This window comes from Tenrec ecaudatus, chromosome 13 (assembly GCF_050624435.1).
Source record: "Tenrec ecaudatus isolate mTenEca1 chromosome 13, mTenEca1.hap1, whole genome shotgun sequence".
Classification (NCBI taxonomy): domain Eukaryota; kingdom Metazoa; phylum Chordata; class Mammalia; order Afrosoricida; family Tenrecidae; genus Tenrec; species Tenrec ecaudatus.
The window spans coordinates 1760014-1773403 of record NC_134542.1 but is presented as its reverse complement, the minus strand read 5'-3'; the positions used below and the strand labels follow the sequence as shown (position 1 = coordinate 1773403).

General features: G+C 53.7%; 1 pseudogene; it reads left to right on the top strand.

Moving 5' to 3' along the window:
* The first annotated feature begins 5673 nt into the window (after positions 1-5673).
* LOC142424785 (olfactory receptor 9S13-like) lies at positions 5674-6624 on the top strand (annotated as a pseudogene).
* Positions 6625-13390: the final 6766 nt, after the last annotated feature.

The window sequence follows — 13390 nt, the reverse complement described above, 5'->3', positions numbered from 1 at the left end:
CCACCCTCGGGGAGCCAGGAGGGCATGGTCTGGGCTGGGATAGCCAATCAGGGTGGGCTCAGCTGTGTAGTCCGCATGAGAGAAGAGGGGGGACTCTTGGGCATCAAGGTGGACAGGCCAGCTAGAAGGCTGGGTGTGAGGCACCTTAAATGAAGTAATCTGAGAGAGCAGCCTTGCAGTGGGCAGTGACTGTAGGGGCAAGGCCCAAGGAGGAAGAGTATGATTATTCAATGTGGGGGCCACTTGACAAGCGAGTGTGAAGGGGGGGCCTACAGCCTTGAAATTCAAGTTGGGGGAGAGTCCTGGGCCCCACTTGATCAGGTGCCATTGTTGGTTTTGTTTGGAGCCATTGAGTCAGTTGTGTCCCACAGTGACCTGATGCACGACAGAAGGGAACACTGCCCAGTCCTGCGCCATCCTTGTGGGATCCCACTGATGCAGAAGCGGTGTCCATCCATCTCATAGAGGGCCTTCCTCTTTTCTGATCCCCTCTGCTGTACCAAGCATGATGTCCTTCTCCAGGGACCTGTTCTGTTGACAACATGACCACGGTATGGAAGACAAGGTCATGCCATCCTTGCCACTACAGAGCGCTTTGGCCTTACTTCTGAGACCAGTTGGTTGGCCCCTTACACAGTCCATGGAAATTTCAATACCCATCTATGGCACCAGAATTTCAATGCATCGATCCCTCTGAGGTTTTATTTATTCAATGTCCAGCTCTGACATGCATAGGAGGCACCTGAAAAGACCAGGCCTTGGGTCACAAGCCCCTCAGTTCTCAAAGTACGCTCCCTGCCCTCCAACACTCTAGAGCAGTCTTGTGCAGCAGATGGACCCAAAGTGATGTGGCTCGTGATCCCTTGGCAGCCGCCCCCATGAGCGCTGATTGTGCGTCCAACAAGATGAAGTCCTCCACTATTTCAATGTCTTTTCCATTTATCATGATGCTACCTACTTGCCCAGGGATTTGGGTCTCAGATTCTTTGCACTGAGTTGTAATCCACAGGAGAGGCTGCGATTTGGGGTCTTCATCAGCAAGAGCTGCAGGCCATCCTCACTTTCGGTGAACAAGGTGGGGTCACCTGCATAGGACGGGTGGTCAATAAGCCTGCATCCAATCTCAATGCTCTGATCTTCTTCCGGTCAGCCCGCTTCTCTGGTGATTTGCTCTACACCCAGGCTTATTAAGTATGATGGGTGGATGTGAGCCTGACACACACCTTCCCTGAGCTCACACAGGGCATTCCCTTGTTCTGTGTGCACAGCTGCCTCAGACCCAGGACACGATCCTGGTGCGTGGATCGTTCCACGTGGAAGCCACGCGGGGAGTACTGGCGAGGATGCTGCTGGCTCTGGGCTGCATCCTGGGAGGGAGCCCCTTTTCAGGTGCCCCGGGACAGGCGAACTCATCCATGTCTACAGAGAAAGTGGGAGTGTGTTCAACAGACAGTAAACTGTGCACTGCGTAGCCCACTAAGGAAGCCGTGGCCCCCGGCATGAGGGACTGTGGCCGGGAGCTGTTGTGAAGACGTCCAGGGTGTCCTGGTTGATGAATGGACAGCAGTGGTGGAATGTCCAGGAGCAGGCTGAAGGAGGTGAGCGGTGCCCGGGCTAGGGCCGGCGCTGGGACCCGCATACACTGCACTTGCTCAGAGAGACACCCACAGCTGCTGGCGAACTCAGGGATGATGGCACCTGCTTCCCAATAAACTGCAGGAGGCCAAACGCAACAGCTTGAAGCCGCGCTCTGGAGAACACACAGCGTGAGCAGAGACGGAAGGAGGGTAGGTCGCAGGGCTTGGGCCAGCTGTCCCCTGAGACCTCCGGTCCCTCTGAGCTGTGTAAGCTTCTCCTCCTGTTGACCCTCCAGGGGCTGTTGGGCGACTTCAGCTGCCTCCACCCCCTCTCAAGGCGAGATGATCAGACATCGGCTGGCACCAATGCTGGGGCCTCTTGGGACGCTGAGGCCAGGAATCAAACTTTCACCTAATTGGCCATGGGAGGCCCAAGTCCTTGCCTTGCCAGGCACAGAGAAAGGTCCCTGCAGTGACCCTACGGTGCCGGATCTCCGGCATCTCACTCCTGGCAGAGGGGACCCGGCAGGAGGTGATCACCTCCTTCCCTGAACTGAACGCTGAGTAGCCTCCTGCCTCAACACCTGCAGCTCCTGCCCCCAACTGGAACCAAGGTACTCCGCTGTCCCTTCCCCTCCCTCACCCATGCACAGAGGTGAAGGTCAGAGGAACAGAATAGGTGCCCAGTTGCCAATCCTCACCATCAGTGAAGACCAGGGTTAGGAGCCCAGTGAGCCCAGGGACACAGCCCAGGTTGGTGTCCTCAGGCAAAATGTGACCAGCATCTTCAGGTGAAGTCAGGGTCCCACCTGCAAAGTGTACATTGGGTAGGACAGGCTGTCCATTCAGAGCCAACATGTGTGTACCCAGCAGACTGTCATGGTTGCTGTCAGTTGGCACTTGCTGAGAAAAGTCCTGCCCTGGCCACACCCTGGCCCTGGCTTCCAGGACATCAGGACACAGCCTCCCAAAAAAGCCAGGAAGCAATTCCCCCGTGGGTTCTTCTCCAAGCAGGTCTGACTCAGCCGGAGGCTCCATCCTCTGCATTCCTCAGAAGCCCAGGATGGCAGGGAAATGGGTCCAGGGGTCGCAACAGGGACGAGGGCTAAGACCCAAGGGGGCAGGCTCCATCCTCATGCCTGTCACACGGGCTCTGTCTCATTCTATGAGGATGCATCCAGCGCAGACGTGAGGCTGCTGAGAAAGAGGATGACCTCTGAGCGGGACCAGTCTCCTCTGTTTGCAATCATCGCAGTGGAGGGACTGTGATGCCCGTGGCCCTTCCCGCTCTCTCACGGAGCCCTGACAGCCATTCTGGGATTGTGCGCGTGTGTGTGCTTGTGTGCGCGTGTGCGCCTGAGTGTGTGCTTGTGTACGCGTGTGTGCCTGCGTGTGTGCTTGTGTACGCGTGTGCGCCTGCGTGTTTGCGCGTGTGCACCTGCGTGTGTGCGCCTGCGCATGTGTGTACCTCTGCATCAAGACAGCAGCGTGGTAGGAGGACAGTGGAGGAGGGAGGGGCCCCCTAGCAAAACAGGTACCCACGCATGTGTGAGAATTGTGCCCAACACAAGCCCAGAACCAATAGCATGGAGCAGGACAACCCCAGCCTCCGGCCTAGCAGCCCCCCGGGCATGTCCAGCACCAGGGTGGTATTACTGGCCCTATGCCATCAGGAGCAGGAGGGGACATTGGATGATCCTCACATCTTCCCCATCATCTGTGGGAGTGGCTGCTTCTCACTGGCCTGCCCCAGGCCAGCGTCTTGGAGAGACACAGGGTCAATCTCCCCTCTGGAGAGTTCCTTTCTATGCAGGACACTCTCAGCAGGGGCCTGCCCCAGAGGCCTGTACAGTCGCTCTGACACCTGAGACCTGGCTATGGTGTCAGCTGACCTTGGTTCCTGGATGACGCCCACCCCATGCCCTCTCTGACCAAGGGTCCCTGTTAGGGCCATCTCAGGCTAGCCTTTGTGTCACTCCTGGGCACCAGGGTTTTCAGAGAGCCCACCATGCTCAAACCTAAGAGCAGCTGGGAGGATTGCTCAGGGTGGCCAGTGTTTGTCCCATTGTTCATACGGTCACTGTGGGTTGGGACCATTCTGACGGCACCTAAGAGGAACATCTGGCTCAGCGTCCCCCTGCGTGCTCCCCGCTGGGACAATGATGAGCTGGAGCAGAGAATATCTGTCTGAGTCTCACCAGGGAGAGCAGCCATCCTGCCTAAAGCACCATGGGATCAAGGAGACGCCAAAGGTCAGAGTGTGGGCCGGCTGAGGGTGAGGGGCCAGTGTGTCCATCCCTGATGACTCTTCAACCCTGGACTTGGTTGCTGTGTCCTATGATCTGCCTGGCTGCTGGGGGCAACCTCCTGAGGCTCCAAGTAAACAGAAACCAATGCAGATAAAGGAGCCCTCTGTCTAAGGACAGGAGGAACAGAGTGGAGATGAGAGCAGAGTCCCACAGGGGACACAGGAAGACACGGTACACTGGAGCGAGCTGGTTTCCAGTCAGCTCCCAGGCACACGATCAGTTTGTAGGGTACAGTCAGGGAGCCCCGCAGAGCCCATGGCTGAGTGACTAAGGCAGGAAGAGCAAGAACATGACCAGAGGGTGGCCAGCACTGAGGAGGACCTGAGACCACACAGGATGATAATATGCCCTTTCTGGGGGATGTGACCAGTGTGCTATCCCACTCAGGGGCCGTTGAACAAAACTGCCAGCATTCTCCGTATTCACTCACCCACCAGGCATCCACCTTCTCATAGATCCATGCAACCATCCCTCCACCAGTCCATCCATCCTCTGATCCACCAATCCATCCACCGATCCATCCATCCATCCATCCATCAATCTCTCCATCCATCCAAGTACCCATCCCTCTTTCAATCTATCTATTCACACACATCCACCTATTCTTACAATGATCCATCTCGCATCACACACATCCATCTATCCATCCATCTATCCATCCATTGCCTCTTTTCCCCCATCCACAGCAGCAGCTCAGCCTTGCCTGTGCCAAAGTGCTGACTCATACTGGAGCTACTGAGTCAGCTCTTTCTCGAATCTCTGTAAGTCCTCAGCAGTAACTAAGACTCACATCAGGAGCCAGTACACAGTAGATATATTCTTTAAGAACCTAAACTGCAACCAGGGACGATCGCCCACAGTAAACACACGGGCATCAACTCTCAGCCGACCTCTCACTAGCTCTGCACATTTGATCACCACCGTCCTCGCCAGAGAGCGTTTTAAAGCCAATCCAAGACCCAGCTTCCTTCTCTACTGCAGTCTGAACCTCTGGCATGTGGGGAGCCGTTCGAGCCTCACACCCCATAAACGCAGCCGCCGACCCCAGACCTCCCTGTCCACGCCCTGAGAGTCCTTTCCACCTTGGTCTAAGACCCTTCCCACCATGGCTGGTGTCATACGAGTTATTGGGTTGCTTCCTCTGAAGCATGTTCTCACCAGCAGCAAGACCAGCTCTCACACCGACACACCACGATTTCCTTTGTCATTCATCTGTTGAAAGCCCCAGGTCATTTCTCAGGTAGAATTTCCCAGGCTTGTTTGTGGTCAAGCCTATGTGTCATGGATTTAACTGAGTTCTCCCTAAATACGTGCTGTCCCGAAGTCTCAGTGATAGGGCAGTTGGGAATGATGCGGTTGGGCAGTGCCATCCCTGTGCTTGATCTGATGTGGAAAGGGAGCATGCAACAACCTTGAGCCCTTGCCGGAGTGCCCCGTAGGTGTGGCCAGCATCACCCTTGATTTTACAAGAGATTAAAGGGGAGAGAAGCCAGGACACAGAGGGACCATTCAGAACAAGAGAGGCTAGCTGAAAGAAGCCCCAAAATAGAGACCCTGGTGACACAGGGGACAATGATGGAGCAGAACCCCCTCCACCACTACACCCCCATGTCTCTGCCATCTCTCCAGGCCAAGCTCATCTGGAGGGAGAGCACACAGGACACTGCCATCCGTTAGGCAGCAGACAACTTAGCACTATCCTCCAGGGGACATGTGGTGGTGGAACGGAGACCCCTGCCTCACCCTGACTTCCCTCTGTCCTTCCTTATTTGATCTCCAGGGCCGCGATGACTCACAGCCACGGGAACCTCTCAGGGCTCTCTGTGCAGCAGTTTATGCTAGTGGGATTTGAGGGCGGGCTGGAGACCCAGGCACCACTCTTTGCTCTCTTCCTGGTCCTGTACACGGTGACCGTGCTGGCGAACCTCACGATGATCCTGGTCATCACGCTGGACGCCCGCCTCCATTTGCCCATGTACTTCTTCCTTAAGAACCTCTCCTTCCTGGACCTCTGCTACTCCTCGGTCATTGCCCCCAAGGCCCTGGCCAACTTCTTCTCCTCAGACAAGGTCATCACCTTCGCCGGCTGTGCCACCCAGTTCTTCTTCTTCTCCTTGCTGGCGACCACTGAGGCATTCCTCCTGGCGGTTATGGCCTATGACCGCTTCATGGCCATCTGCAACCCCCTGATATACCCAGTCACCATGTGCCCCACAGCCTGTGCCCGCCTGGTGCTAGGCACCTACTGTGGAGGCTGCCTCAACTCCATCGTGCAGACCAGCCTCACCTTCCACCTCCCGTTCTGCAGTTCCCACCGCATCAACCACTTCTTCTGCGACGTGCCGCCCCTGCTCCAGATCGCCTGTGCCAACACAGCTCTCAACCAACTGGTCATGTTCGGCATCTGCGGGCTCATCATCGTGGGCACCTCCCTGGTGGTCCTCGTCTCCTACGGCTACATCACTGTGGCCGTGCTGAGGATGTCCTCGGCCACCGGGAGGCACAAGGTCTTCTCCACCTGTGGCTCCCACATGACGGCCGTGTCCCTCTTCTAAGGCACCGTCTTCGTCATGTACGCCCAGCCGGGGGCCGTGCAGTCCATGGGGCAGGGCAAGGTGGTCTCTGTCTTCTACACCCTGGTAATCCCCATGCTCAACCCCCTCATCTACAGCCTGCGCAACAAGGACGTGAAAGATGCTCTGGGGAGACTGGGCCAGCGCCACACTGCAACAGCGTGAAGGAGCACTGGGTGTGGGCACAGAACTTCATATTGTCCGACTGCCCAGTAGATGCCCAGTAGGCCCAGGTGCTGGGGCGAGCTTTCCCAAAGAAGAGGGACACATAGGGGATTCAAGGTGCAGTGCAATCGACAGCGCCGGTTAAAAACGTGAGCTCTGGGGGCCGATTGCATCACGCTGCCTTTCCTGCAGGTGCAGTCAGTCCAGCACGTCCCCAGCTCCTGTGCAGGTCAGTTGGGTCCTCTGCTTGGGGTGGTCCCAGTGGTCTGCCCTTTTCTAGCGTCTCCTTGTTACTGCCGTCTACACTGGCCTTACACGTTCCGTGGATGAGAGACAGGAGTGTGTGCATGATGGCGATCCGCACGTTTCGGCTTCCACTTTGTGGCTGTCACTTTCACTCTCACATTGTGTCTTTACACGAGCATCACCCTGTATCGTGAAAAGAGTGAGCCCATCCAATAAACACTGCATCATAGAACTTCAGAAACCACCCCTCTGGCCTCCCAGGCATCCCCTGGGGTGGGGAGGGGTGTCAGCAGATTTAACTCCCCACCCTCCATGTGATGATCAGCAATTCACATGCAATGGGAGGCCGAGTTGATTTGGTGTTAAAATATTGAAAGCCACTTCTTGGTCAACTCTTACACCATTTCACTCTGTCAAAAATCCCAATTCATGTGCACCTGTACTAAATTCATGCATTATGGGGGTGGGGGAACAGGGGGTCCTTGTCACAAAGACTTCAATCTGTCAGCTCACATAAAATCACAGTCTGATTCCACTGCAACAGGGATTTTACACAACTGAAGAAACAATTCTACCCTAGGGTCTTTGTAGTTAAAGACTGCGTGGACATCAGGAACAGGGAGAAACTTGCCCTCAAAACTCAAGACTTTTTTATTTTTAAAGGATACAATGTAACCATTCACAGAGGATGATTGACAAACATCTAGTAGAAAATAAAAAATCAAGTGGCTGAAAGTCTTTTAAAAAGGGACCGGAAGTCTTAAGAAATCACATTACCCCATGGGTTTGCGTTGTATGTTGTGTTTGAAATCACACTACATCCTGAGCACAGCCATCAAACAAGACCCATGGAGGAAGGGTGAGCTCACACAGCACTCTCTGTCTCCTCAGCACGACCCTTCTAAGAGATATCTAGCCATGGAAAGGGATAGCGAAGCAGAATTGCAACCCAGGGAGCCCTGGTGGCCTTCTGGTTAAGGGTTGGCCTGCAATCCACATGGTGGCCGGTTCAAAACCACCAGAAACTGTGCAGGAGAATGACGAGCCATCTACTCCGGCAACCAAGCAGGTGCCGGCTCAGAACCCACGGGGGTCAGCACTGACTCCAGGGCACTCACGAGGAGGGCCCTCAGTTTGTTCATTTTGTCCTTTTCCACAGACCCAGTAGAGGGGAGAGGATTTCTAGACAAAGTATTTCAGACTCATGTGCTCATGGAGGTCACTCACATGGCCGTCCTATGTACCAGGATGTCCTCACTGGGAAGGTGTAATCCTTCATGTGGAAAGACACAGAAAATGACACAGAGCCTAGAGATGTAGATTTTTATTGATATTAATGAGATTCAGAAAAATAATGTGTCATTTCTTACTCAAAAATTGACTGCCAGCTAACTCAGAGGGCCTGAGGGTGGACATGGCTGTGTGGTTTATCACTGAACCACAAACAAACAAACAAAGGGACGTGAATGGCACCCAGGAGAACATGGATGGGATAAGACGTGGGCATGCCATAAACCAGACTTTGAAATCCATCATAGAATAGGAAAGATCCTCGTTTGGAACAACTTGAAGGAAGCTCTGTGTGCCGCACCATGGCTAATGCTGAGTGCGGAATTAAAACCTGAAACATTATCATTTGATGCCCCTCTGAGACATTTACAATGTGTTCTACTTTTCAATGCTCTCTCCTTGATTTTCTATCGTGGGTTTTCTCTATTTTGGGTTTTCATTGATGTCAGGGTTTGTTTGTTTTCTGCGAATGTTTTCTGTCTAGGAAATCCAGGGTGCACGAGTCCATGGAGACAGTGAGCCGACTCGTGGTTTCTTGCAGCTCTGTCAGGGCGGGGGGTGAGGGCGGTTGGGGGAAATTGGGAGCTAATCTTTGAGCATGAGGAAAAAGCAGAAGTTCTCAGTGGATAGTGGTGGTGGTGCACAACTCACCTTTATGATTGAAATACTGAGTTGGATGCCATGCGAATTACATGCCAATAAACCAATAAAGCTTAATAAACAAATGTGCGAATTAAAAGAAAAATAAAATCAGAACACATTTACTCAGGCATCTTGACCTGGGTAGTAAATGGTGTTGGGCGAAGAGTCCTAAGAATAGGCGTCTGTCTAAAGAGACTGAAGGACACAATCAGGACTGGAGAATCAGAGGGGCTTCAACCGCTCAGAATGTCTTTTTTAGAACCATGATGGAAACACGCGGCCCCATGCGACTCCCACCCATTCAGGAAGTCCACGAGCCCAGCTTGGGGAGGAGCACATGACTCCTTCCACTGCCTTGAGCAAGGGCCCCTCTCAAATCCTGACCAGGCTGTGCACCCCGTTCCTGGTCTCCACCTTGGGACTGGAAGCACCCACATTACAGGGTTTCCTCAGGGCCATGCAGAATCCAGAGCAGCAGCACGAACAGGTCACCTGTGGGATACTAACCATCCAACTAACCTCCAGAAAGAACTGGGAGCCAAGGAGTGGACTTCCTGGGTCCTCTGAAGCACATGACATGCGTGCTGCCATATTGAGGACTTTGAGAGACAAGCGCTGGTCTACCCAGCATTCCTCAAGCATGTGTAATCAAAGTGCCCTTCTCTCATATTGACATGAAAGAATATGGATCCCATCACTCAGAGTGGAATTCAGGGCCCACTCTGCAGGGCACAGGGCTGTGCTCCCTGCAGCCCCATGCCCATTTGCTCTGACCCAGCGTCATCCTCTTAGCGGACATTCCACCATGGACTAGTCTGAGCCTCAGAAAAATCAACTCAGCTCCTTTTGGATGCAGGAAACTGTCTTTATAAACTACCTTGAACACATGCTCTCAGTCCTTGTTCGTTTTGCATTTTGTTGTTGCAGAAGCTGTTTCTATGGCTTGTAAAGCTGTTCCTCACGGTGAAGGGGTGATTCATTCTCTTAGTGGGAAGGAGTGCGGTGCTGAGAACACAGACAGCACTTTGACTTGTCATCACAGAGGGATGTGTAACTCACAGAAGTCACACAGCTCCCCTGGGTCTGGAATTTAAAGTTCTCTATGTTGGATTTTAAGAAGGTTACTAGCTATCTAATTTTTATCTTTTTTATGGTAAATCTTTCTGTATATTATGATTTTAATGTTAACTGGATTTATCTGGAAGATGGTGTAATGACCCAGACAATGCTTTCTCATTATAATCTTCCTTATTAAAATTTATGCTGGAAACTGAAATAAAGTAAAGTTGGCCAGGCCGAGAATATCCCTCCAAATGCTGTTTGAGTCTCTGCTTGGAAAGCATGAATTCAGACCCTTGTGAATTCCACCGCAAATATAAAGTCTAGAGGCATCAGTTAGCTCCTTGTTGAAAAATCCTAATTCCCCTGCAATGACGTGGAGCATGGGCAGGGCTGAGTTGGCTGTGTGTTATTTTGGTGGGTGGCAAGAAGGCCAGGGAGTCTCAAAGCAAACGCAGAGGTCAGTGAGGGGAGGTGACCAGTGTCTGTCTACAGCAGTGGTTCTCCACATTCCTAATGCCAAGATCCGTTAATGCAGCTCCTCATATTGTGGGGTTCCCCCACCAACCATAAAATTATTTTCATTGCTACTTCATAGCTGTCATTTTGCTACTGTTATGAATCAGGTGACCCCTGTGAAAGTGTCATTTGAGGAGGCAAAGGGTCACAAACAGCAGGTTGAGAACCGCTGGTCTACAGAGAGAGAGCACAGCCGGTGGACAGGAAATCAACTCGCCACACATGCAGGTATGAGGGGTGGTGAGACACGGAGAGGTTCTGAGAGTGCATACAAAGAGGACACGCATTAAAGAAACTGACAAACAAGACCTGTGTTAGAAAAACACAACAGGCGAACAAGAGCCAACTCTGACGTGTGTCTGGGCGAAGCCCACAGCACCGGACCTTGGGCTCCAGGCTCCCAGTCTAGAGGGTGCACAGTCCAAACTCCAAACCCAAACTCACCCGCACCAAGTCAGTGCCAACCCACAGTGACCCTGCAGGGCGGTCAGACTGCCCCAGTGGGCTTCCTGGACTGTCACTGCTTGTGGGTGTAGAAAGCCTCTTCTTCTTCCCCGGGAGAGGCTGAAAGTTTCCAACTGCTGACCTTGGGTTAGCAGCTTAAGGGTACCTTCTGCGCCCCAGGATTCCCCAAGCTATCCAAGAGCTTACACTTTACATGGGACTGCCAGGGACAAAGACACAGAGCAGGCTGGTCCATTGTCCACGAAGTTGTGGGCAGTGCCTCCTAAGGGACAATGCCAGGATGGTCTTTAGAACAACTTGTGAGGATATGCTGGGAAACACAGCAGTGAGCTCATGGACTAGCCCAACTTCAGGGAGCCAGGAGGGCATGGTCTGGGCTGGGATAGCCAATCAGAGTGGGCTCAGCTGCATGGACCACCTGTGAAAAGCGGGGGGCCTTGTGAGCATCAAGGTGGCCAGGCCAGCTGGGAGCCAGGGTGTGAGGCACCTTAAATGAAGTAATCCGAGAGAGCAGACTTGCAGTGGGCAGTGACTGTGGGAGCAAGGCCCTAGGAGGAAGGGTATGATTATTCAATGTGCGGGCAACTTGACGAGTGAATGTGTAGGGGCCTATAGCCTTGAAGCTTCAGTGGGGAGAGAATCCCGGGCCCCCTTGATCAGGTGCCTTTGTTGGTTTTGTTTGGAGCCATTGAGTCGGTTCTGTCCCACAGTGACCTGATGCACGACAGAAGGGAACACTGCCCAGTCCTGCACCATCTCGTGGGATCCCACTGATGCAGAAGCGGTGTCCATCCATCTCAAACAGGGCCTTCCTCTTTTCTGATCCCCTCTGCTGTAGCAAGCATGATGTCCTTTTCCAAGGACCGGTCTGTTGACAACATGACCACGGTATGGAAGACAAGGTCATGCCATCCTTGCCTCTACGGAGCGCTTTGGCCTTACTTCTGAGACCAGTTGGTTGGCCCCTTACACAGTCCATGGAAATTTCAATACCCATCTATGGCACCCGAATTTCAATGCATCGATCCCTCTGAGGTTTTATTTATTCAATGTCCAGCTCTGACATGCATAGGAGGCACCTGAAAAGACCAGGCCTTGGGTCACACGCCCCTCAGTTCTCAAAGTACGCTCCCTGCGCTCCAACACTCTAGAGCAGTCTTGTGCAGCAGATGGCCCCAATGTGATGTGGCTCGTGATCCCTTGGCAGCAGCGCCCACGAGCACTGATTGTGTGTCCAAAAAGATGAAGTCCTCCACTATTTCCTTGTCTTCTCCATTTATCACGATGTTACATACAGATCCAGCGATGCGGGTCTTAGTTTCTTTGCACTGAGTTGTAATCCACAGGAGAGGCTGCGATTTGGGGTCTTCATCAGCAAGAGCTGCAGGCCATCCTCACTTTCGGTGAACAAGGTGGGGTCACCTGCATAGGACGGGTGGTCAATAAGCCTGCGTCCTATCCCAATGCTGTGCTCTTCTTCCTGTAAGCCCGCTTCTCTGATGATTTGCTCTGTACCCAGGCTGACTAAGCATGGTGGGTGGATATGAACCGACACACTCCTTCCCTGAGCTCACACAGGGCATTCCCTGTTCTGTGTGCACAGCTGCCTCAGACCCAGGATGCGATCCTGGTACGTGGATCGTTCCACGTGGGAACCACTCGGGGAGCACGCGCGAGGATGCCACTGACTCCGGGCTGCATCCCCGGAGGGAGCCCCTTTTCAGGTGCCCCGGGACAGGCGATCTCATCCATGTCTACAGAGAAAGGGGGAGTGTGTTCAACAGACTGGAAACTGTATAGTCCATAGCCCACAGAGGAAGCCGTGGCCCCCGACAAGAGGGACTGTGGCCGGGAGCTGTTGTGAAGACGTCCAGGGTGTCCTGGTTGATGAATGGACAGCAGTGGTGGAATGTCCAGGAGCAGGCTGAAGGAGGTGAGCGGTACCCAGGCTCGGGCTGATGAGGGGAGCCACATACGCTGCACCTGCTCAGAGAGACGCCCACGGCGGCTGGTGAACTCGGGGATGATGGCACCTGCTTCCCAATAAACTGCAGGAGCCCAAACGCAGCAGCTTGAAGCCGCGCTCTGGAGAACACACAGCGTGAGCAGAGACAGAGGGAGAGTGGGTGGCAGGGCTGTGGGCCAGCTGTTCCCTGAGACCTCCGGTCCCTCTGAGCTGTGTAAGCTTCTCCTCCTGTTGACCCTCCAGGGGCTGTTGGGGGACTTCAGCTGCCTCCACCCCCTCTCAAGGCGAGATGATCAGACATCGGCTGGCACCAGTGCTGGGGCCTCTTGGGACGCAGAGGCCAGGAATCAAAGCTTTCACCTAATTAGCCATGGGAGGCCCAAGTCCTTGCCTTGCCAGGAGCAGCGAAAGGTCCCTGCAGTGACCCTACGGAGCCAGCTCTCCAGCATCTCACTCCTCGCAGATGGGACCCGGCAGGAGGAGGTAAACCTCCTTCCCTGGACTGAACACTGAGCAGCCTCCGCCCTTAGCACCTGCAGCTCCTGACCCAACTGGAACCAAGGTACTCCGCTGTCCTTT